This window comes from Rana temporaria, chromosome 2 (assembly GCF_905171775.1).
Source record: "Rana temporaria chromosome 2, aRanTem1.1, whole genome shotgun sequence".
Classification (NCBI taxonomy): Eukaryota; Metazoa; Chordata; class Amphibia; order Anura; family Ranidae; genus Rana; species Rana temporaria.
This window is the reverse complement of record NC_053490.1, coordinates 531442173-531469126: the sequence shown is the minus strand read 5'-3', so window position 1 is coordinate 531469126 and position 26954 is coordinate 531442173. Positions and strand designations below refer to the sequence as shown.

The window sequence follows — 26954 nt, the reverse complement described above, 5'->3', positions numbered from 1 at the left end:
AGTAGATAGATCACTCTGAGTTGTGTATAGATTGAGATATAGATTGAGCCACAGATTGACAGACAGATTGCTCAATTTATAGATGGATTGATAGACATATAGATGAATTATAGATAGATAGATAGATTGATCAATCGATAGATAGATAGATAGTGTCACGAAAGACGATCCAGCAGTTTTGCTACCAATTGTAGCAGCAGGGGAGTTCAGTCTCGACGCATGTGCGTTGGCGCGCGTTTGTGCTCATCAATGCGCCTAGCGCGCACGGCGGGAGCGCGCACGGTGACGGCGTTTGGCGCCAAGGGACGCTATTTAAGCAGTCTGGTTCTTCTCCATCTTGCTGACCAGTCTACAGCGTATCCCCAGAGAACCTGTTACCTGTTGATCTTCTGTTTACCTGACCCGGCTTCCTGTGACCTCCCCTGTCTGCAACCTGCCTCTGACCCCGGCTTCGTCTGACTACCGCTTCTGCTCAACCCCTGGCTCTGTTATCTGCCTGCCTGTGATTCCGACCCGACCTGGACTTTAGACTACTCTTTTGGACTTGCCCTGGTTCCTGATCCATCTGCCGGTGCTTGGTCCGGTCTATGCACCTGCTTGATTCCTGTGCCCGCAAGTGCCACATCTCTGCTCCTGCCCGCTGTTGGTATCCTGCCTGGACCCGCTCTACACCTGCCTGCTGCCACTTCCGGTCCGCTACCCAGCTTAGCATCAGGCACTTGTGCCCCTCTGGACTCTTGACCCTCTGTCTGCTCTACCAGGGGCTCCTGAGTCGGAGGCTTACGAGAGGCCGCTCCCTGCACATTGGGCTCCACAACCAGGTACGTGACAGATAGATAGATAGATAGTTAGATCACTCTCAGTTGTAGATAGATAGAGACATAGATAGAATGATAGACATATAGATGGATTATAGATAGATTATTGATAGATGCACTGATATACAGATAGAATGAAAATTGGCAAATAGATAGATAGATTATTCTGATATAGATAGGTTGTGGATAGATAGAGACAGATTGATCAATGCACAGATAGATACATTGATAGACATATAGATGGATTATAAATAGATAGTGCAATGTCAGATTAATCAATTGACCTGTGATAGATAAGGTGTAGATAAGGTGTAGATGGATAGAAGCAGAGATTGAGAGACAGACTGACAAACAGATTGATTGATTGATTGATCAATTATTCTAGAGCCGATAGGGCAGGCAGATAAGGGAAGATACGATATAAGTAGACAGATAGAATTGGTAAACAGGGAGCTATAGATATAAACAGACTGATAGATTGATTGATTAATTATTAGAGAAGATAGGGCAAATAGATAGGTTAAGGCAGATAAAGGAAGACAGATAGAGATATGAGATACGTAGACAGAATTGGTAAAGAAGCTATAGATATAGACAGACTGACAGATAGATAGATAGATAGATAGATAGATAGATAGATAGATAGATAGATAGATAGATAGATAAAAAGATAGATAGATAGATAGATAGATAGATAGATAGATAGATAGATAGATAGATAGATAGATTGAGTATTAAAGATACAATAGATGGGTTAAGGCACATAAGAGAAGACAGATAGAGATATTATATACGTAGACAGATATAATTAGTATACAGAGAGCTATAGATATAGCCAGACTGATAGATTGATTGATCAATTATTAGAGAGACGATAGGGCAGATAGGTAGGTTGAGGCAGATAAGGGAAGACAGATAGAAATATCATATATACGTAGACAGAATTGGTAAACAGAGAGCTATAGATATAGACAGACTGACAGATTAATTGATTAATTAATTAATTATTAGATAGACAATGGGGCAGATAGGGAAGACAGGGATGTGATATATGTAGACAGAATTGGTAATCAGAGAGATGTAGATATAGATAAATGGACAGAAGGGGTCAGAAGTATAGACAGAGAGGCAGATAGTTCTACCAGAAAGATGGACAGACATATGTGTTGTACACAGCCGGGCGGATATATGGATAGGCGGATAGTTCTGCCATGGACAGACAGACAGAGGTGCTGTACACAGCCGGGCGGATATATGGATAGTCAGATAGTTCTGCCATGGACAGACACATCCGGGCAGATATATGGATAGGTGGATAGTTCTGCCATGGACAGACAGAGGTGGTATACACAGCCGGGCGGATATATGGATAGTCGGATAGTTCTGCCATGGACAGACACAGCCGGGCGGATATATGGATAGTCGGATAGTTCTGCCATGGACAGACACAGCCGGGCGGATATATGGATAGTCTGATAGTTCTGCCATGGACAGACACATCCGGGCAGATATATGGATAGGTGGATAGTTCTGCCATGGACAGACAGAGGTGGTATACACAGCCGGGCGGATATATGGATAGTCGGATAGTTCTGCCATGGACAGACACAGCCGGGCGGATATATGGATAGTCGGATAGTTCTGCCATGGACAGACACAGCCGGGCGGATATATGGATAGTCTGATAGTTCTGCCATGGACAGACACAGCCGGGCGGATATATGGATAGTCTGATAGTTCTGCCATGGACAGACACAGCCGGGCGGATATATGGATAGTCTGATAGTTCTGCCATGGACAGACACAGCCGGGCGGATATATGGATAGGTTGATAGTTCTGCCATGGACAGACAGACGTGGTGTACACAGCCGGGCGGATATATGGATAGGCGGATAGTTCTGCCATGGACAGACACAGCCGGGTGGATATATGGATAGTTCTGCCATGGACAGACAGAGGTGGTGTACACAGCCGGGCAGATATATGGATAGGCGGATAGTTTTGCCATGGACAGACATAGGTGGTGTACACAGCCGGGCAGATATATGGATAGGCGGATAGTTTTGCCATGGACAGACAGAGGTGGTGTACACAGCCGGGCAGATATATGGATAGGCGGATAGTTTTGCCATGGACAGACAGAAGTGGTATACACAGCCGGGCAGATATATGGATAGGCGGATAGTTTTGCCATGGACAGACACAGCCGGGCGGATATATGGATAGGCGGATAGTTCTGCCATGGACAGACACAGCCGGGCGGGTATATGGACAGATCCTCATCGCCTGATAATGACACATACATTTTCTATGCACTGTAATATTCTCCAGCACGGAATGACAATTAGTGGATTAGCCCCCGGGATCTGGCAAACGCTGCAACCGGATTAATTGTATTTTGGAAAGGAACACATGATGCCCGGTCCCCCTCTCCGGCTAATAACAAGGCTGGCATTGGACAATGATGGATAGCACCATTATTGCTGGCTGTACGGTGACGGGTCCACACTCCCCCGGCTGCCACAGGCGATGGCGGAGAAATACTCGCCTACCACAGCTACAGGTACCATGACACCCAAGTCAAACTTCATATATGAGACGGTGGCGGCTGAGGTGGAGGTGGTGGGGGGGGCTCTCTGGGCACACCAGGCTCCAGACACAGCAATATTCTAATTAATGCCAACATGCCCATCTTCCACAAAGAAGCTTTTTTTTATTTTTTCTATATATTTTTTTATTTTATTTTCTCCTTCCAACAAAGGGAGTAAAACATCCATATTCATAAAGACGGAGAGCTCCACACAGCAGACATCCCACCGAGTCATTAACCTGAGACACCAATCAGCATCACCTCCAAGTGCCCAGCCGCCGAGAACATCTGAAGACAGACGTTTTACTGAGATAACTTCCACACCTAGCCTTGCATCATAGGCGCCCCCCCCCCCCCTCCCTCCCCAAAAAAAAAAAAAAAACACCCTCCGTCCAAAGACAGACCCCAATAATTGTCTCCACAGACAGCCTGTTCCCTCAGGAGACACGTACTCCGTCTCCTCTACGCTGGACTCTATCACCTTGTTACATCCTACTAAACACACCAATACAAGCCTGAAATCCGCTGGGATCATCAGAATCACTAAATAGATCAAATAGCTTTTACATAAAAAAATGTTTTTAGCAAGCTGAGTGAAAAAAAAATAAATAAATATTAACAAAAAAAAATAAAAAATTAGCACGCGGAGTAAAAAAAAAAAAAAAGATAAATAAATAAATATTATTTTTTTCCTTTTCTGGCATGAGTAACTTTTTTTCTTTTACACACTTTGTAAAAAAAATAAAATAAAAAAAATAATACAGATTTTGTCACAACGTATAAACCTTCTACTCAAAACTCACATAACATTCTAATCAAACTCAAATAGAATAGAAAAATAACAAAAAAATACAGAAATTATTGAGCGGCTCCCCGACAACACCAGAAACCCAAATATTGCTTTTTCAGGGACTGGAAACTTTTTTTTTTTTTTTTTTAGGGAAATTCTCAGGATGTTGTCAATGTTATTTGGAAACAAGGAGAGATACTGGTACTTGGTTTAGAGGAAAAAAATAAAAAATCTCACAAATTCAAATAAAGAATAATACACACACAAAAGCTTGACATACAAATTGTTACCTTTACTTGTCCATAGAACATTGTCACAAAAAAAATAATATTCAGTAATGAGCTCGTTAATACCAAGAACATTGCAAAGGAGGAAAAAAATACCAAAATGTATTGGCTTTTAAATAATAAAGCTCTGCTGAATTCTAGCTTATGTTACTCCTGACGTTTTAAACTTCACATCCTTTTTTTTTTAATTCATCTTTGCTGAACTGCAACTTATATTATTTTTAAAGTTATATACATTTTTGCATTTTTTTCCTTAATTTTTCTATCTTATGTCACTCTTAAAGTTATATACATTTTGCAATTTTTTTTTTTTTTGCTGAACTGTAGCTTATGTAACTATGCATGTTGCATTTTTTTCCTAATTTTTGCTGAACTCTAGCTTATGTAAGTCTTAAACTTATATAAATTTTGCAATTTTTTCCTAATTTCTGCTGAACTATAGCTTATATTATTTTTAAAGTTAAACACATTTTTTGAAAATTTTCCCTAATTTTTGCTGAGCTCTAGCTTATGTAAATCTCAAAGTTATATACATTTTGCAATTTTTTCCTTAATTTTTGCTGAGCTTATGAACTCAAGCTCATAAAAATCTTAAAGTTACACATTTTTGCATTTTTTTTTCATTATTTTTGCTGAAATCTAGGCTTATATAACTCTTAAAGTTTTACGTTTCCCATGTTTTCCTTAATTTTTGCTGAACTCTATCTTATATTGCACCTAATTTCAAATTTTTACCTAAAGTTTTTGCTGAACTCTATCTTATGCTACTCTTAAAGTTTTAAATTCAATTTTTTCCCTCTTTTTTTTTGATGAACTCTATCTTACGTAACTCCTAAAGTTATATACATTTTGCAATTTTTTCCCTTAATTTTTGCTGAACTCTATCTTACGTAACTCCTAAAGTTATATACGTTTTACATTTTTTTTCCTTAATTTTTGCTGAACTCTAAGCTTTTGCTACCCACAAAGTTATAAATATTACTTTTTTCCTCCTCCATTGTTTTGCTGAACTCTATCTTATGCTACTCTTAAAGTTTTCTATTTCCCACTTTTTTGCCTTAATTTTTGCTGAACTCTATCTTACGTAACTCCTAAAATTATATACATTTAAAAAAAATGTTTTCATAATTTTTGCTGAACTCTAAGCTTTTGCTACCCACAAAGTTATAAATATTACTTTTTTCCTCCTCCATTTTTTGCTGAACTCTATCTTATGCTACTCTTAACGTTTTAAATTTCCCACTTTTTTTCCTAAATTTTTGCTGAACTCTATCTTACGTAACTCCTAAAGTTATATACATTTTGCATTTTTTTCCCTTGATTTTTGCTGAACTCTATCTTACGTAACTCCAAAAGTTATATACATTTTGCATTCTTTTTCCTTGATTTTTGCTGAACTCTATCTTACGTAACTCCTAAAGTTATATAAATTTTACATTTTTTTTCCTTCATTTTTACTGAACTCTAAGCTTATGCTACCCCCAAAGTTTTTTCCCTCCTTCATTTTTGCTGAACTCTATCTTATACTACTCCTAAAGTTATAAATTTCACTTTTTTCCCCCCTCCTAATTTTTTTTGCCGAACTCTATCTTACGCTACCCTTAAAGTTATGAATTTCACATATTTATTTTTTCTTAATTTGAATTTTTTCCCCCCCTCCCTTAATCTTTCATTCTTATTTCTTACTATCACCCTACAGCCTCAGGCAAACATCCCAAAGTTTGTCAGAATTTTCTGCAAACTCTTTTTTTTTGCAAATGTCACTCTCCATTCCTTTCAAGGTAAACAAGGTAGACGACCATAAAAAAACGCATAAAACACAATAAATGCAAAATCCATAGTTCTATCAAGTTTTTTTTCCATAACTCCCAAAAAAATGTCAACAGCTTGCCAAAATGTAAAAAAAAAAAAAATACAAACACAGTTGAGAGAGCTGCCAGTGCACCCCGGGATTTTTTTTTTTTTTAAATGTAGCCTCCAAGGACACACGTCTTCCCCACCTGCTGTTCCCCATGAAGACAAAAAAAAAAAAAAGAAAGACAAAACATAAACCACTAAAAAATGCTAAAAAATGAAAATCCCCTGGGCACCGTCTCCCTGAAACAAGTGCAAAGCACTTGGAGGCTTTTGGGCTGGGAGCCAGGATCCCTCCTGCTGTCTGCTGGAAAAAAAAAAGGCGAAAGAGACAGCGAGAGAGAGAGAGAGCGCACAGGACCGGGGCGAACACTGAGCTGATCCTTTTTTAAAAATCCAAAAAAAAAAAATACAGATCCTCTCTTTCTCTTCTTCTTTTTTTTTTTTCCTTCTTTTAAAACTGGCGGCCAAGCGTTAAAAACTCCAGTGCAAATCCACCTGCTAAACACAAACTTGTGTAAAGGCTCCCTCCCTAAAATTCCTCTCCCCCTTTCCACACCCCCTGTGGGGTGTACAAAGGCTGAAGAAACACACAGATCCTGCCAACACTCTTCAGAGAGAAAAAAAAAAAATTATATAAAAAAAAAAAAATTTAGCAACTCAACCTTTCCAAAAAATGTTTTTTTTTTCTCCCAAAAAAAAAGAAAACGATGAAGACACACCAACACATACACACTGACAGCATTGTGCGACTCCAAAAAAAGAAAAAAAAAAAAAAAAGAAAAAAAAACTCCCCCTCCGCACACACACTCGCCGTTCCTCTACCACTGGCGACAGAGCGAGATAGGCTACGGAACGATTCCTACCTGCTGTGAATGCTAATCAGCCAGGAAGTCTCCTTTTTTCCTCAAGACAGGGAACTGTATTCTTCCAAATTTATTAGAACCTCCTCCTCTTGCCTCTTTGTTAATAAAAAAAAAAAAAAAAAATGTCAAAAAAAAAAAAAAAGAAAAGAAAAAAAAAATTCCTTCTTTGTCACCCAAGTCCTGAGACTTCTTTAAAAAAAAAAAAAAATTACAAAAAAAAAAAAAATATGGCTTCGGATGCTTTGCTTGTAGTGGTGATATTGATTGTGCGTCTGTGTCCCCCCCCCCCTCCCTCCCTCCCCTCCGCCTCTCTCCTGTCTCTGCCTCTTCTGAGTGGTCTATTGATAACTCCCCAGAGGCGCTGGGTCAGCCTGCCCGTAGGAAACCAGACACAATGCACAAATCTCCGAGTACCATACTGCCATCAGCAAGCAGACCACGTTTAGAGGGAGAGGAGGTATAAAAACAGAGCAAGAGACACACAGAGAGGCAGAGAGAGAGAGAGAGAGAGAAAAGACTGATTGAAAGAGGAGGGAGGGAGAGACACACAGAGGCACAGACACTGCCAGTCAGGTTAATCATCCCTACTTTAATTAGCTGTTCAGCTTAGACATAAAACAATTGAATTTGAATGATCTGTCACCAGGCTCCACTGTACCAAAAGAGGAGGGGGGGCACAGGGGGGCAGGGGGGCGGCGATTATAAAAAAAAAAAAAAAAAGAAGGGCTGTTGGTGTCATCTTGTGATAAGAGCTCCTGCCTCTCTTCTTGGAATATTGTCACCGTTTATCTGACACCGGGAAACTCGCAACTCCGAGAAAAGTACAAACGTATAGCCGGGAGGGGGGAAAGCTCCCCTCCGCCGTCTTACCATGAAAAGGGAAACACGGCGGGACACCCCCTGAGGTGGTGGTGGGGAGGGGGTGAAAGTTCCCCTCCGCCGTCTTACTATGAGAAGGGAAACACGGCGGGACCCCCCCCCTGGGGTGGAGGGGGGGGGGTGAAAGTTCCCCTCCGCCGTCTTACCATGAGAAGGGAAACACGGCGGGACACCCCCCCCCTGAGGTGGTGGTGGGGAGGGGGTGAAAGTTCCCCTCCGCCGTCTTACTATGAGAAGGGAAACACGGCGGGACCCCCCCCCTGGGGTGGTGGGGGGGGAAAGTTCCCCTCCGCCGTCTTACGATGAGAAGGGAAACACGGCGGGACCCCCCCCTGAGGTGGTGGGGGGGGGAGAGACAGGGAAAGTGATCAGGCTGGTGACGGAGGAGACAAGACAGAGGAGGGGACCGATAACCCCGCCACGCTATGAGATGCAATATCATCACACTCCACAGAGGAGACACACCGCCCCACACGGGGGGGGGGGGGATCAGTGACCAGAGATAGATAGAATGATAAATAGAATGATAGATAGATAAATAGATAGATAGATAGATAGATAGATAGATAGATAGATAGAATGATAGATAAATAGATAGCTAGAATGATAGATAGATATAGACAGATATATAGATTTATTCATCAAATAATGATAGATAGATGGATTTCCCAATCACATAATGATTGAGAGATAGATAGATTTACTAATCAAATGATGATGCTGAAGATAGATTGATTTACCAATCAAATAATGATAGAGAGATCGATTACTAATAAAATAATGATGGCTAGATAGATTCAGTCGATCAATAGATTTACTAATCAAATATAGATAGATAGATGGATAGATTTACCAATCAAATAATGATAGAGAGATATATAGATAAACAGATCATTAGATTTACTAATCAAGTAATTTAAGATAGATAGACTGATGTACTAATCAAATCATGATAGAGAGATCGATTACTAATAAAAGAATGATCGCTAGATAGCTACAGTAGATCAATATATTTACTAATAAAATATAGATTTACCAATCAAATAATGATAGATAAACAGATCAATAGATTTAATAATTAATTAGATATAGATGGATAGATAGATAGATAGATAGATAGATAGATAGATAGATAGATAGATAGATAGATAGATAGATAGATAGATAGATAGACTGATGTACCAATCAAATCACGATTGATAGATAGATATAGACAGATAGATAGATGTATTCATCAAATAATGATTGATTGATTGATTGATAGATTAGATAGATAGATAGATTTCCCAATCACATAATGATGATGATAGATAGATAGATAGATAGATAGATAGATAGATAGATAGATAGATAGATAGATAGATAGATTTTTTGATCAAATAAAGAAAGTTACATAGATACTAGAAAAAGAACAGACATATGGAGATAGACAGATACATTAACTTACTGATTAAATAATGATAGATACATAGAAAAAATACTAGAAAAGGGGGAGATGGGTGACATACACTTACTGATCAAATAATGATAGATAGATAGATAGATAGATAGATAGATAGATAGATAGATAGATAGATAGATAGATAGATAGATAGATAGATAGATAGATAGATAGATAGATTTACCAATCAAATAATGATAATCAATAGATTTACTAATCAAGTAATTCTAGATAGATAGATAGATAGATAGATAGATAGATAGATAGATAGATAGATAGGTAGATAGATAGATAGATAGAATGAAAAATCAGATAATAATGATAGATAGATGTAGTGATCAAATAAAGAAAGTTACATAGATACTAGAAAAAGAACAGACAGATGGAGATAGACAGATACATTAACTTACTGATTAAATAATGATAGATACATAGAAAAAATACTAGAAAAGGGGGAGATGGATGACATACACTTATGCCGCGTACACACCATCACTTTATGCGATGGAAAAAAACGAAATTTTCTGTGAAGTAAAAAACGACGTTTTTGAAACTTAAATTTTCAAAAACGACGTTGCCTACACACCATCGTTTTTTTCACAATGTTCTAGCAAAGCGAGGTTACGTTCACCACGTTTTTCCATTGAAGCTCGCTTCATAACTAGCTTCTGGGCATGCGTGGGTGTAAAAACGTTGTTTTAAACGTCGTTTTTTGCTACACACGGTCAATTTCTGTGACACAAAAAACGACGTCTTGAAAAAACGACACATAAAATTGAAGCATGCTTCAAAATTTTTTTTGTCGTTTTTCACAAGACATAAAACGACGTTTTCCCCCCACACACGGTCATTTAAATTTTTTTTTATCACATAAAGTGATGGTGTGTACGCGGCATTACTGATCAAATAATGATAGATAGATAGATAGATTTACCAATCAAATAATGATAATCAATAATCAATAGATTTACTAATCAAGTAATTCTAGATAGATAGATAGATAGAGTGATAGATACAGACTGATAGATAGATTTATTCATCAAATAATGATAGATAGATCGATAGATAGATAGATAGATAGATCGATAGATAGACAGATAGATAGATATATAGATAGATAGATAGATAGATAGATAGATAGATAGATAAACAGATAGATAGATCGATCGATAGATAGATAGACAGATAGGCTGGTGGCCTCCGGCGTAAGCCCGCGTAATTTAAAGGGGTGTGTGCCATTTAAATTAGCCGCGCTCCCGGGCCAGACCTACTGCGCATGCTCCGTTTCGAAATTCCCGCCGTGCTTTGCGCGAACTGACGTAATTTTTTCGAACGGCGACGTGCGTACCGTACTTCCGTATTCCCGGACGTCTTACGCAAACGACGTGAATTTTTAAATTTCGACGCGGGAACGACGGCCATACTTTATACAGCACATACGTGTGCTGTGTAAATATGGCACCCAAGACGACGACCTACTTTGCAACGGGAAACTAGACTAGCAGCGACGTATCGAACGCGAAAAACCGTCGTGGTTCGCTGTAACTCCTAATTTGCATACCCGACGCTGGTTTACGACGCGAACTCCCCCCAGCGGCGGCCGCGGTACTGCATCCTAAGATCCGACAGTGTAAAACAATTACACCTGTCGGATCTTAGGGCTATCTATGCGTAACTGATTCTATGAATCAGTCGCATAGATACTCTGAGAGATACGACGGACTATCTGAGATACTCCGTCGTATCTCCGCTGTGAATCTGGCCCAAAGATACTAGAAGAAGAACAGACAGATGGAGATAGACAGATTAACTTACTGATTAAATAATGATAGATACATAGAAAAAATACTAGAAAAGGGGGAGATGGATGACATACACTTACTGATCAAATAATGATAGATAGATAGATAGATAGATAGATAGATAGATAGATAGATAGATAGATAGATAGATAGATAGATAGATAGATACACAGATAGATAGATAGATAGATAGATAGATAGATAGATACACAGATAGATAGATAGATAGATAGATAGATAGATAGATAGATAGATAGATAGATAGATACACAGATAGATAGATAGATAGATAGATACACAGATAGATAGATAGATAGATAGATACACAGATAGATAGATAGATAGATAGATAGATAGATAGATAGATAGATAGATAGATACACAGACAGATAGATAGATAGATAGATAGATAGATAGATAGATAGACCAATCTATTGATACTAAGATAGATGGAGAGATAGATATATTTATATAGATGGTAATATAAAGCAGATGGAGAATGAAGTCCAGAATGTTATAACAGGAATGAAGATTAGGGGGGGCAAATATAGAACCTTTCCCTATAAGAAGAGGCAATGTGGGATGTATATACTGTACAGTCTATATATAGAGGAGTGGTGGGGTGTATATACTGTACAGTCTATATATAGAGGAGTGGTGGGATGTATATACTGTACAGTCTATATATATAGAGGAGTGGTGGGATGTATATACTGTACAGTCTATATATATAGAGGAGTGGTGGGATGTATATACTGTACAGTCTATATATATAGAGGAGTGGTGGGATGTATATACTGTACAGTCTATATATAGAGGAGTGGTGGGATGTATATACTGTACAGTCTATATATAGAGGAGTGGTGGGGTGTATATACTGTACAGTCTATATATAGAGGAGTGGTGGGGTGTATATACTGTACAGTCTATATATAGAGGAATGGTGGGATGTATATACTGTACAGTCTATATATAGAGGAGTGGTGGGGTGTATATACTGTACAGTCTATATATAGAGGAATGGTGGGGTGTATATACTGTACAGTCTATATATAGAGGAATGGTGGGGTGTATATACTGTACAGTCTATATATATAGAGGAGTGGTGGGGTGTATATACTGTACAGTCTATATATAGAGGAATGGTGGGGTGTATATACTGTACAGTCTATATATAGAGGAATGGTGGGGTGTATATACTGTACAGTCTATATATAGAGGAGTGGTGGGGTGTATATACTGTACAGTCTATATATAGAGGAATGGTGGGGTGTATATACTGTACAGTCTATATATAGAGGAATGGTGGGGTGTATATACTGTACAGTCTATATATAGAGGAGTGGTGGGATGTATATACTGTACAGTCTATATATAGAGGAGTGGTGGGGTGTATATACTGTACAGTCTATATATAGAGGAGTGGTGGGATGTATATACTGTACAGTCTATATATAGAGGAGTGGTGGGGTGTATATACTGTACGGTCTATATATAGAGAAGTGGCGGGGTGTATATACTGTACAGTCTATATATAGAGGAGTGGTGGGGTGTATATACTGTACAGTCTATATATAGAGGAGTGGCGGGGTGTATATACTGTACAGTCTATATATAGAGGAGTGGTGGGGTGTATATACTGTACAGTCTATATATAGAGGAGTGGTGGGGTGTATATACTGTACAGTCTATATATAGAGGAGTGGTGGGGTGTATATACTGTACAGTCTATATATAGAGGAGTGGTGGGGTGTATATACTGTACAGTCTATATATAGAGGAGTGGTGGGGTGTATATACTGTACAGTCTATATATAGAGGAGTGGTGGGGTGTATATACTGTACAGTCTATATATAGAGGAGTGGTGGGGTGTATATACTGTACAGTCTATATATAGAGGAATGGTGGGGTGTATATACTGTACAGTCTATATATAGAGGAGTGGTGGGGTGTATATACTGTACAGTCTATATATAGAGGAGTGGTGGGGTGTATATACTGTACAGTCTATATATAGAGGAGTGGTGGGGTGTATATACTGTACAGTCTATATATAGAGGAGTGGTGGGGTGTATATACTGTACAGTCTATATATAGAGGAGTGGTGGGGTGTATATACTGTACAGTCTATATATAGAGGAGTGGTGGGGTGTATATACTGTACAGTCTATATATAGAGGAGTGGTGGGGTGTATATACTGTACAGTCTATATACAGGCATACCCGCTTTAAGTACACTCACTTTACATACACTCGCGAGTAAGGACATACCCGTAAGTGCCTTACAAGTACTGTACAGACATTTTGCAGCCGCGGTAGAAGGAGCTGAAGCTCCGAGAGCATAGCCCACCCTGGTCCAGTGTGCCCCTGACACCCCCACTACAGCCCCTGAGACCTCAACTACAGCTCCTGACACCCCCACTACACCCCCTGACCCCCACTACACCCTAGAAGTGAAAAAAGGTGTTGTTTCACTTTAAGTACATTTTCGTTTTACATACATGCTCTGGTCCCATTGTGTACTTAAAAGTGGGGTATGCCTGTATAGAGGAGTGGTGGGGTGTATATACTGTACAGTCTATATATAGAAGAATGGTGGGGTGTATATACTGTACAGTCTATATATAGAGGAGTGGTGGGGTGTATATACTGTACAGTCTATATATAGAGGAATGGTGGGGTGTATATACTGTACAGTCTATATATAGAGGAGTGGTGGGGTGTATATACTGTACAGTCTATATATAGAGGAATGGTGGGGTGTATATACTGTACAGTCTATATATAGAGGAGTGGTGGGGTGTATATACTGTACAGTCTATATATAGAGGAGTGGTGGGGTGTATATACTGTACAGTCTATATATAGAGGAATGGTGGGGTGTATATACTGTACAGTCTATATATATAGAGGAGTGGTGGGGTGTATATACTGTACAGTCTATATATAGAGGAGTGGTGGGGTGTATATCCTGTACAGTCTATATATATAGAGGAGTGGTGGGGTGTATATCCTGTACAGTCTATATATAGAGGAGTGGTGGGGTGTATATACTGTACAGTCTATATATAGAGGAGTGGTGGGGTGTATATCCTGTACAGTCTATATATAGAGGAGTGGTGGGGTGTATATACTGTACAGTCTATATATAGAGGAGTGGTGGGGTGTATATACTGTACAGTCTATATATATAGAGGAGTGGTGGGGTGTATATCCTGTACAGTCTATATATAGAGGAGTGGTGGGGTGTATATACTGTACAGTCTATATATAGAGGAGTGGTGGGGTGTATATACTGTACAGTCTATATATAGAGGAGTGGTGGGGTGTATATACTGTACAGTCTATATATATAGAGGAGTGGTGGGGTGTATATCCTGTACAGTCTATATATAGAGGAGTGGTGGGGTGTATATACTGTACAGTCTATATATAGAGGAGTGGTGGGGTGTATATCCTGTACAGTCTATATATAGAGGAGTGGTGGGTGTATATCCTGTACAGTCTATATATAGAGGAGTGGTGGGGTGTATATACTGTACAGTCTATATATAGAGGAGTGGTGGGGTGTATATCCTGTACAGTCTATATATAGAGGAGTGGTGGGGTGTATATACTGTACATGTGATGGATATTATAGGACTAATCCTGGGAGATCGGTCTGCAATCACATATAACGATCGTTATGTAGGTTAATCCACCCATAATGATGGCACTCAGGACTCCGCTCTCTCCCGCATACAATGTATTTATGGTGATGGAAATCCCCGGAGAGCCCGGACCTGGAGAACCATCGTTCTTCCTATAGAAGGGGATCTCATGACACAGCTGGTGTTATCAGGAATATTGTCCAATCAGAGACATTCTCCATGACACCCAGCTGGGACAGTCTATATCGGCACAGATAGGGGACTAAACAAGGTGATAGATACAGCGCCTTGAAAAAGTATTCATACCCCTTGAAACTTTCCACATGTTCTCATGTTACAACCAAAAACTTAAATGTATTTTATTGGGATTTTATGTGATAGACCAACACAAAGTGTCACATAATTGTGGAAGGAAAAGAATAAATGGATGTCAATATTTTTTTACAAATAAATATGTGAAAAGTGTGGGGGGTACATTTGTATGGCGCCCCCCGGAGTCAATACTTTGTGGAACCCCCTTTCTCTACAAGTCTTTTTGGGGGTGTCTCTACCAGCTTTGCACATCTAGAGAGGGAAATTTCTCCCTCATTCTTCTTCTTTGTAAAATATCTCAAGCTCTGTCAGATTGGATGGAGAGCGTCTGTGATCAGCAATTTTCAGGTCTTGCCACAGATTCTCAATGTGATTCAGGTCTGAACTGTGACTGGGCCATTCTAACACATGAATAGGCTTTGCTGTAAACCATTCCATTGTAGCTCTGGCTGTATGTTTAGGGTCGTTGTCCTGCTGGAAGGTGACCCTCCCCCCCCCCAGTCTCAAGTCTTTTGCAGATTCTAACAGGTTTTCTTCTAAGATTGTCCTGTATTTGTCTCCATCCATCTTCCCATCGACTCTGACCAGCTTCCCTGTCCCTGTTGAAGAAAAGCATCCCCACCACATGATTCTGCCACCACCATGTTTTACGGTGTGTTCAGGGTGATGTGCGGTGTTCATTTTCCACCTCACATAGCGTTTTGCTTTTAGGCCAAAACGTTGAATTTTGGTGTCATGTGACCAGATCACCTTCTTCCACGTGTTTGCTGTGTCCCCCTCCCCCACATGGCTTCTCACAAACTGCAAACAGGACTTCTTATGACTTGCTTTCTCCAATGTCTTTCTTCTGGTCACTCTTCCATAAAGGGCAGATTTGTGGAGAGACCACTAATAGTTGTCCTGTGGACAGATTCTCCCCCCTGAGCTGTGGATCTCTGCAGCTCCTCCAGAGTTACCATGGGCCTCTTGGCTGATTCTCTGATGAATGCTCTCCTTGCCCGGCCCGGTCAGTTTAGGTGGACGGCCATGTCTTGGTAGGTTTGTAGTTGTGCCATACTCTTTCCATTTTCGGATGATGGATTTAACAGAGCTCCGTGAGATGTTCAAAGCTTGGGAGATTTTTTTTTTATAACCTAACCCTGCTTAATACTTATCCACAACTTTATCCCTGACCTGTCTGGTGTGTTCCTTGGCCTTCATGATGCTGTTTGTTCACTAAGGTTCTCTAACAAACCTCTGAGGGCTTCACAGAACAGCTGTATTTATACTGAGATTAAATCACACTCAGGTGGATCCTAGTTACTAATTAGGTGACTTCTGAAGGCAATTGGTTCCACTAGATTTTAGTTGGGGGTATCAGAGTAAAGGGGGCTGAATACAAATGCCCCCCCCCCCCCACAATTTTCTCATATTTATTTGTAAAAAAAAAATTGAAAACCATTTATCATTTTCCGTCCACTTCACAATTATGTGACACTTTGTGTTGGTCTATCACATAAAATACATTTAAATTTTTTGGTTGCAACATGAGAAAATGTGGAAAATTTCAAGGGGTATGAATACTTTTCAAGGCACTGTATATATCCATACATACATACACAGCTTAAAGGCAAAATTGTGAAAATGAAGCCTTGAAATCAGATCTCCAGTTTTTCATCCAATGTTGTGGTGTGCCAACCTGCCCCCACTCCTCTCTGCAACAATCTGGTGATCCGGCAACACCAAACGCTGACTCAGATTTCCCAGCCACACCCAATATAGGCTCCTTGAGAGTTAAGTTGCACCTCATAGAATCATGTGACAAGAGATGTCAGACCCACCCAGGAGGATCTTGTAGCAACACTGAGCACAAGTGGATTACATACAATTATGGTAGCTGGTTCTGACTTTAGCACAGCTGCAAAACTTGCAGAAATTGGTTATATTGGTATCATTTCAATACAAAGAATCACATTGTATCCAAATAAAGTTGCTTTCTATACTTTCATATACAATAAAAACTAATGACATAGTATTTTTCTCTTTCAGTTCATATTTGTGTTTTGCTTCCTGAGATGCTCCCCAATCACTGACGACGGTACGGGAAGATTTGTACATGTCTGACAATAAACATCTAAACTGGCCACAGGTCAAAATTAAGCAGCAATTTCACAAAAACACTACTGACCCCGTCCTCTGCTCTACTGACCCCGTCCTCTGCTCTACTGACCCCGTCCTCTGCTCTACTGACCCCGTCCTCTGCTCTACTGACCCAGTCCTCTGCCCTACTGACCACGTCCATTGCTATACTGACCCCGTCCTCTGCTCTTCTGACCCCGTCCTCTGCTCTACTGACCCCGTCCTCTGCTCTACTGACCCCGTCCTCTGCTCTACTGACCCCGTCCTCTGCTCTACTGACCCCGTCCTCTGCTCTACTGACCCATCCACTGCCCTACTGACCCCGTCCACTGTCCTATGGACACTGTCCACTGCCCTACTGACCCCGTCCTCTGCCCTACTGACCCCGTCCACTGTCCTACGGACACTGTCCACTGCCCTACTGACACCGTCCTCTGCCCTACTGACCCCATCCACTTCCCTACTGACACCGTCCTCTGCCCTACTGACCCCGTCCTCTGCTCTACTGACACTGTCCTCTGCCCTACTGACCCCGTCCTCTGCTCTACTGACACTGTCCACTGCCCCACTGACCCCATCCACTGCCCGACTCACCACATCCACTGCCCTACTGACACCGTCCTCTTCCCTACTGTCCCCATCCACTGTCCTACAGACACTGTCCACTGCCCTACTGACCCCGTCCACTGCCCTACCGACACAGTCCACTGCCCGACTCACCACATCCACTGCCCTACTGACACTGTCCTCTGCCCTACTGACCCCATCCTCTGCTCTACTGACCCCGTCCTCTGCTCTACTGACCCCATCCACTGTCCTACGGACACTGTCCACTGCCCTAATGACACAGTCTACTGCCCGACTCACCCCATCCACTGCCCTACTGACACCATCCTCTGCCCTACTGACCCCATCCACTGCCCTACTGACACCGTCCTCTGCCCTACTGACCCCATCCACTGCCCTAGTGACACCGTCCTCTCCCCTACTGGCACCATCCCCTGCTCTACTGACCCCATCCACTGTCTTACTGACACAGTCCACTGCCCGACTCACCCCATCCACTGCCCTACTGACACCATCCTCTGCCCTACTGCCCCAATCCACTGCCCTAGTGACACCGTCCTCTCCCCTACTGGCACCATCCCCTGCTCTACTGACCCCGTCCACTGCCCTACTGACACAGTCCACTGCCCGACTCACCCCATCCACTGCCCTACTGACACCATCCCCTGCTCTACTGACCCCATCCACTGTCTTACTGACACAGTCCACTGCCCGACTCACCCCATCCACTGCCCTACTGACACCATCCTCTGCCCTACTGCCCCAATCCACTGCCCTAGTGACACCGTCCTCTCCCCTACTGGCACCATCCCCTGCTCTACTGACCCCGTCCACTGCCCTACTGACACAGTCCACTGCCCGACTCACCCCATCCACTGCCCTACTGACACCATCCTCTGCTCTACTGACCCCATCCACTGCTCTACTGACACAGTCCACTGTCCGACTCACCCCATCCACTGCCCGACTCACCCCATCCACTGCCCTACTGACACCATCCTCTGCTCTACTGACCCCATCCACTGCCCTACTGACACAGTTCACAGCTCTACTGACACTATCATCTGCCCTACTGACAGCATCCACTGTCTTACAGACACTGTCCACTGCCCTACTGACCCCGTCCACTGCTCTACTGACACCGCCCACTGCCCTGCTGACACCGTCCATTGCCCTACTGACACCGTCCTCTGCCCTACTGACCCCATCCACTGCCCTACTGACCCAGTCCTCTGCCCTACTGACACCGCCCTTTCTTATACTATATAGCGGCATTAGGTAGGTATTTCTTATATTATATAGCTCCGTTAGGTATTTCTTATACTATATAGCTGCATTAGGTACAGCAGGTATTTCTTATACTATATAGCGGCGTTAAGTAGGTATTTCTTATACTATATAGCGGCGTTAGGTAGGTAGCAGTGCGCTCCAGAGTGGAGCTGCGTTAGGAAGAATAGGAGTGTTGTGAGTCTCCCTGCATTTCCTCTCTAGATAAAACACAACGTCTGTGCCATCGCCGAGCATCCATCAACCCAGCTTTACATCCTCCCGCCGTAACAAGCTCCCAATTGTTCACTTTTCACCACTATTTATATATTTATGCAGCATAATCAACTTCTCAGTGACCCCGTCCCCTCCCAGGAGGCCCAACAATGCACTAGCAGTGCCCCCGCCGGCTGCGACGCCCCCTTCTCATACTGTTTAGACTATTGTACCCGGGCGATCATTATATTACAGCTCTATAGTCGTACAGACGGCGGGGGGGCTGAGATCATGTTATAGTCAGAGGTCATCACACCAAAAACATAAAGGAGATCTCCGAACCAAAAAATAAGTAAAAAAATGACACGGCTGAAAGAGTTGGATAGGATCTGCATTTATCGGTCACAATATTTGTTCCCTGGGGTGTTATTTTATCTGCATAAGGGAGGCAAAAGAAAATTCCAAAATGTTGGGTTGTCACTAGAACAGGAAGAGAGGGGGGATCATCGAATGGGGACAACCAGGGATCCCCCTGACTTTGGAAGGATTTCCTCTCACTTCTTGGACGGGTTTAGGTTTTAGTGCCGTCTGCCCAAAAATAGGTGTGTCAAGCTTGTAGCGTCATACCCCAAAAAAAATTGAGTCTGGAATTGGCGCCAAAGGCGCTTCACCAAACTATTGAGCAAAGGTTGTGATACCTAAGTACATGGGAGGAGTCTGTGATACTTATGTACATGGGAGGAGTCTGTGATACGTACATGGGAGGAGGCTATGATGCTTATGTACATGGGAGGAGTCTGTGATACTTATGTACATGGGAGGAGTCTGTGAATACTTATGTACATGGGAGGAGTCTGTGATACTTATGTACATGGGAGGAGCCTGTGATACTTATGTACATGGGAGGAGTCTGTGAATACTTATGTACATGGGAAGAGTCTGTGAATACTTATGTACATGGGAGGAGTCTGTGAATTCCTTTTGTACATGGGAGGAGCCTGTGATGCTTTTGTACATGGGAGGAGTCTGTGATACTTATGTACATGGGAGGAGTCTGTGATACATATGTACATGGGAGGAGCCTGTGATGCTTATGTACATGGGAGGAGCCTGTGATGCTTATGTACATGGGAGGAGTCTGTGATACTTTATGTACATGGGAGGAGTCTGTGATACTTTATGTACATGGGAGGAGTCTGTGATACTTCTGTACATGGGAGGAGCCTGTGATGCTTCTGTACATGGGAGGAGCCTGTGATACTTCTGCACATGGGAGGAGCCTGCGATGCTTATGTACATGGGAGGAGCCTGTGAGTAAGCAGAAAGCCGCAACCCGATAGTGGGCATGTTTGGAGAAGACAAAAAGTGGGCAAGTTTGGAGAAGACAAAAAGTGGGCAAGTTTGGAGAAGACAAAAAGTGGACAGGTTTGGAAAAGACAAAAAGTGGACAGGTTTGGAAAAGACAAAAAGTGGGCAAGTTTGGAGAAGACAAAAAGTGGGCAAGTTTGGAGAAGACAAAAAGTGGGCAAGTTTGGAGAAGACAAAAAGTGGGCAGGTTTGGAGAAGATGAAAAGTGGGCAGGTATGGAGAAGACAAAAAGTGGGCTAGTTTGGAGAAGACAAAAAGTGGGAAGTTTGGAGAAGACAAAAGGTGGGCAGGTTTGGAGAAGACAAAAAGTGGGCAGGTTTGGAGAAGACAAAAAGTGGGCAAGTTTGGAGAAGACAAAAAGTGGACTAGTTTGCAGAAGACAAAGTGGGCAAGTTTGGAGAAGACAAAAAGTGGGCAAGTTTGGTGCTCATCCCTTTAGATGAGGGCACATGACCCTCTTGCCCACCACATTGTTCTAGCCTGTCCCTGTTTATTTATCAATGTTTTCACCCAAGATTCGCGTATTTTTCAAATGAATTAAACTGGATTTTTTTTTTTATATAATAATAATAATATAATATTGACATCATTCGACAGCTGTGGACGCACAATTTAAAAAATTTTGGGTATTTGCCTCATAAAAAAAGGAAAACTTTAGTTCTGCTTTCAATGAAACAATTCTAGTTTTCCCTTTAAAACAAGCGTTGTTGAAGTATGTCAATGCATACAGAGAACTGTCTATTCACATCGAAGGAGGTCGTATTTGTCAGGCCCCTCGTCGTTATCGGTGGTCGAGGCCTCCGGACGAGCCGCTTCCTCTCTCTTCCTCTACGAGGTGATGTGAGGTTTCTCCCTCTGAGTCGGTTGCAATGTAGCGGATAAGACGGATCTCTGTAGCCCGGGGGGTTTCCTGAGGGCCGCTGCAGACCAGCGTTCTGCTCACTTACACTGAAGCCTTGCCTGCCATCGCCTGAGGTCTCCCTGAGCTCTGAATTGCCACTTCACAGGGGCTGCCACGGCTGACATAATGGAGCTCAGGGGTCTGTCTCGCTTGCCCCCCCCCCCCCTTTATCCCTGCCTGTAAGGACATCTGGCAGCTGGGATTTGTACTCTTTCCGAGGCTCTTCACGGTGGAATATGTTATACGTCCTCTGGTGAATTTCTCTCTCTCATTCCCATTCAGTGCTGTGCGCTGATGATCTTATTAAGAAAAGAGCAGCGTACGCATTGTAACTTCAACTCTACCTGCCATCTTGTGAGAGGAGCTAATAGAAAGCCCAGCATTTCACCAGGAGGCGGCGGGAGCTCGCCGTTATTGAGTTAGGAGGAAAAAAAGGTGAACCTTTACCAAGTTCAGCCATTTTTTTAATTATTTGTTGTAGAAAGATTTGGGGAGATTCACCTCTACTTCCTGTTCCTGTAAACATACAGGAAGTGAGGAGAGTTCTCTCCAACTGGGATACAGCCAGGAATAAAAACCTAAAAAGTTACAACCCTTCCTCCTCTTTTACCAAAAACAAAATTTTGGCCGAATTCGGATCTCCACAATTCTAAATTGTAATCCCTAATATAAAGTTCTTTGCGGAAAGTAGGAACCCCTCATAATGGGCACAGCAGGAGTACAGACCTGGAAACTCAGCACGGGGATGGTGGGAACCCCTCCTAATGGGCACAGCAGGTGTACAGACCTGGAAACTCAGGCCGCGTACACACGGTCGTTAGATAAGAATGGTCCGACGGGCCATTTCCATCGGTTCACCGCTGATGTGGCCTGATGGTCTGATGTGTGTACACACCATCGTTCCAAAAACCGATCGGGTCAGAACGCGGTGACGTCAAACACACGACATGCTGAATAAAACGAAGTTCAATGCTTCCAAGCATGCGTCGACTTGATTCTGAGCATGCGCAGGTTTTGAACCGATGCTTTCTGTACTAACCATTGGTTTGGACCGATCAGGCAGCGGTCCATCGGTTCGATTTTGAAGCATGTTTTAAAATTTTGGACCGAAGGAAAACAGACCGATGGGTTATACACACGGTCGGTTTGGACCGATGAAACTGAACCTCGGTCCATTCTCATCGGTTTTGTCCGACCGTGTGTACACGGCCTCAGCATAGGGATGGTGGGAACACCTCATATGGGCCCTTTTAATATAGAGGTGTACAAGAGGGTAGGGAGGGCTCTGAGTATACCCTTCCTCCCCCATATGAGTTATGCAGAGTGGGTGTATGGGACATTCCAGACTCGTCTGGATTATGATTTGGAAACACTTTTTTTAGTTAGTCTAGTAGTCTGTTATTTCACGTGGAGGGTACGTGTAAGTGTCAGGTATCCTTAAGGAGTCAAATCCTCCTTGTGGAATTGGTGGTGCAGAACATTCTGGGTGAGGTTCGGAAGGTTCTTGAGAAAGACAGGTGGCAGCAGGAGGCCTGGATAAGGGCGTGGATAAGGGCATGGTGACGGTGATGTTCCTTAGTCTGGCTCTCTCGTAGGGATTATGTTGTGCGCAATTTGGTTTGCACCGTTTATTATGTTCTTTATTTTTTTTGTTTTTTATTCTAATTCAATTATTTGGTAATTATTTTTTATTGACTTATTATGGGTTTATTGTATATACGTTGTTGTTCGTAAGATTTTTCAATAAACAAAATTAACCCCTCATAATGGGCACAGCTGGTGTACAGACCCAAGAACTCAGCATTCTCTTTATGGGCACAGCAGGTGTACTACAGCCCTGGGAATAGAAACCCTAAAATATAGAATTTACTGTCTGTAAATAGGAAACGATAATGGGGTTTGGTCAGTTTATTGTACTTTGTCTGGCATAATCCATTCATTTAAAAGGAGTGAAACTGAGAAAAGCTTCTTCCTAAAAGTGACACCTTTTCTTTCTTCTGGCTGTTTAGTGCCATCTACTCTTCAATTATTATTTTTTTTTTTTATCTTTTCACGGCTGCATTAAAAATTTCCATTTGGAGTCTAAGCTACAGAAAGGAGTATTCCTCGAATTGGACAGTACAGTGAAACAAAATATTTTAACTATCTTTACAAACAGGTCCTTAAAGTGGAGGTTCACCCAAAAACCTTTTTTTTTAACATTAGATTGAGGCTCGTTTTGTCAAGGGGAATAGGGTGGTTTTTTTTACAATCGAAGCAGTACTTACCGTTTTAGAGAGCGATCTTCTCCGTCGCTTCCGGGTATGGGCTGCGGGACTGGGCGTTCCTACTTGATTGACAGGCTTCCGACAGGCTTCCGACGGTCGCATACATCGCGTCACGATTTTCCTGAAAGTAGCCGAACGTCGGTGCGCAGGCGCCGTATAGAGCCGCACCGACGTTCGGCTTCTTTCGGCTACTCGTGACGCGATGTATGCAGCCTGTCGGAAGCCTGTCAATCAAATAGGAACGGCCAGTCCCGCAGCCCATACCTGGAAGCGGCGGGGAAGATCGCTCTTTAAAACGATAAGTAATGCTTCGATTTTAAAAAAACTACCCGATTCCCCTTGACAAAATGAGCATCAATCTAATGTTAAAAAATTTTTTTCGGGTGAACTCCCGCTTTAAAGTAGACCTGTCCTCCCATAGACCAGGCAGAGACTTGCAGCATGCCTGCGCATAGGCTGGGCCACTTGGGCATGCAGAGACACAGTGCGGCCCTCTGTCTGTAAACAGAAATGCAACGTTTCTACGCATGCGCTGGATCCCGCCATCTACCTCCAGGGAGGAGTGATGTAGAACTCTCAGGATGCAGTTCACAGGAACGCCACAATGGATCCCAGAGTGACCTGTGGGCACCTCATCCTTGCGAAGGTGAGAATGATGGATCTTGAACTTTAGAAAAAATTAAAATGAATTGTGTTATGAGGAGGAGGGAGGGAGGCTTGGGGGTGGGACAACATTAAAAAAGGGTGAAAGTCAGCTTTACGTCAGCTGCAAAATAAAAAGGGCAAGCGTGTCGGGGGAGAGGTAAAATCCTGCATCAGATTTTCCCTGCCCTTTGTCCACCTTCCATAGAAAGCTCCAGTAAGGGGTGTCGGGGGACAGGTGAAATCTTGCATCAGATTTGCCCGGCCCCTTGTCCATGTTCCATAGAAATCTCCAGTAAGGGGTGTCGTGGGACAGGTGAAATCTTGCATCAGATTTGCCTGGCCCCTTGTCCACCTTTCATAGAATGCTCTAGTAAGTGGTGTCAGGGCAGGGGTGGGCTGGGCTGGGGGGCAGAGTGGCAATTTCCCTCAGGCCGTCCTAACTAATGATCAATGCGGCCAGCGGCCACTGCCCCCTACCATCTTTTTTTCTTCTCTAAGAAGTCGGACAGGGGGAGGGGGCATGGCCACAGCAGCCGGCCGCTGCTGCATTCTGGGAGTTGTAGTCCACGCTGAAGCTCTTTGTGTTGAGAGCAGCGCAGAGGAAACTACAACTCCCAGAGTCTTACAGGCAGGGCACACCAGGGAGCTTTATTGGCTCAGGCTGCGGGGCCCCAGGACCAGGAGCCTCAACCCCCAGGAGGCCGTGGCATGCAAGGACCTGCTGAGCTTCCAGGTGAGAGACCCTGACACCCCCTGCTGACCCCCACATCCTATCTCCCCCCCCATACACCCAATTTACCCTGCCCCAGTGATCAGGCTGCATTGATAGGCACTGATAAGCATCAGATTTGCCCGACCCCTTGTCCACATTCCATAGAACGCTCTAGTAAGGGGTGTCGGGGGACATTTGAAATCCTGCATCAGATTTGCCCGACCCCTTGTCCACCTTCCATAGAACGCTCTAGTAAGGGGTGTCGGGGGACATTTCAAATCCTGCATCAGATTTCCCCGGCCCCTTGTCCACCTTCCATAGAACGCTCTAGTAAGGGGTGTCAGGGGACATTTGAAATCCTGCATCAGATTTGCCCGACCCCTTGTCCACATTACATAGAACGCTCTAGTAAGGGGTGTCAGGGGACATTTGAAATCCTGCATCAGATTTGCCCGACCCCTTGTCCACATTACATAGAATGCTCCAATAAGGGGTGTCAGGGGACATTTGAAATCCTGCATCAGATTTGCCCGACCCCTTGTCCACATTACATAGAACGCTTTAGTAAGGGGTGTCAGGGGACATTTGAAATCATGCATCAGATTTTCCCGGCCCCTTGTCCACCTTCCATAGAATGCTCTAGTAAGGGGTGTCGGGGGGACAGGTGAAATCTTGCATCAGATTTGCCCACCCCTTGTCCCCCTTCCATAGAACGCTCCAGTAAGGGGTGTCGGGGGACATTTGAAATTCTGCATCAGATTTGCCCGACCCCTTGTCCACCTTCCATAGAACGCTCTAGTAAGGGGTGTCGGGGGACATTTGAAATCCTGCATCAGATTTTCCCGGCCCCTTGTCCACCTTCCATAGAACGCCATAAAGAAACCATGAGGATGAAGTCGGCCTTGGAAGGAATTGTTGGGTTCCACGATGCTCGGCCTCACCATGAGGGGATTAACCTCTCCAATGACAGAGAGAGAGAGAGCGGCCGGGGGTGAAGAAGAGATGCCGGGGGTTAAACCGAGTATCTCCCAGTTATTTGGAAGGCAAAAGCATTAAACAGTTCAAAAGGTAAAGACTATTTCCTTTGAAAACTGGTTTGAATTGTAAATTAATTCCAAGATTAAGTGCTACAACTGCGGCCGGATAAGTAGCAGGTCTACATTATGCTATTGTACGGCTGAGCTGCTAAAAATTTTAATATTTTAATATCCTCTTAAATAATTAATACTTTTAAATTATCAACTGGCAGAGACCGCCGTCTCCGAAGGGATGTGGCAGACGCTTCTACAACATTTAAAGAAGCACGGAACGCCGCGCCGCTTCTGACAGGTTTTCCACATTCCCCCGGACTCCCCGTCCCGGCAGGTGTAGCCGAGAAAACGCCGAACGCGTTAAAGGGGATCCAACACTTAGCAGGTCGCCAGCACATGGTTCACACGGGCTGAACAGCAAGATTTGTTGAAGATATTAACCATTTTAGCCCCGGAAGATTCACCCCCCCTTCACGACCAGGCCATTCTTTGCGCTGCATTACTTTAACTGACAATTGCACGGTCGTGCGAAGCTGTACCCAGACAAAATTGATGCCCTGTTCTTGGATATG

General features: G+C 43.0%; 1 protein-coding gene across 3 annotated transcripts in view; it reads right to left on the bottom strand.

Moving 5' to 3' along the window:
• The window catches only part of ZBTB20 (zinc finger and BTB domain containing 20), a 1237294-nt gene that overhangs the window by 132340 nt on the left and 1078000 nt on the right, over window positions 1-26954 (bottom strand). The gene's annotated exons all lie outside the window — the stretch shown is intronic.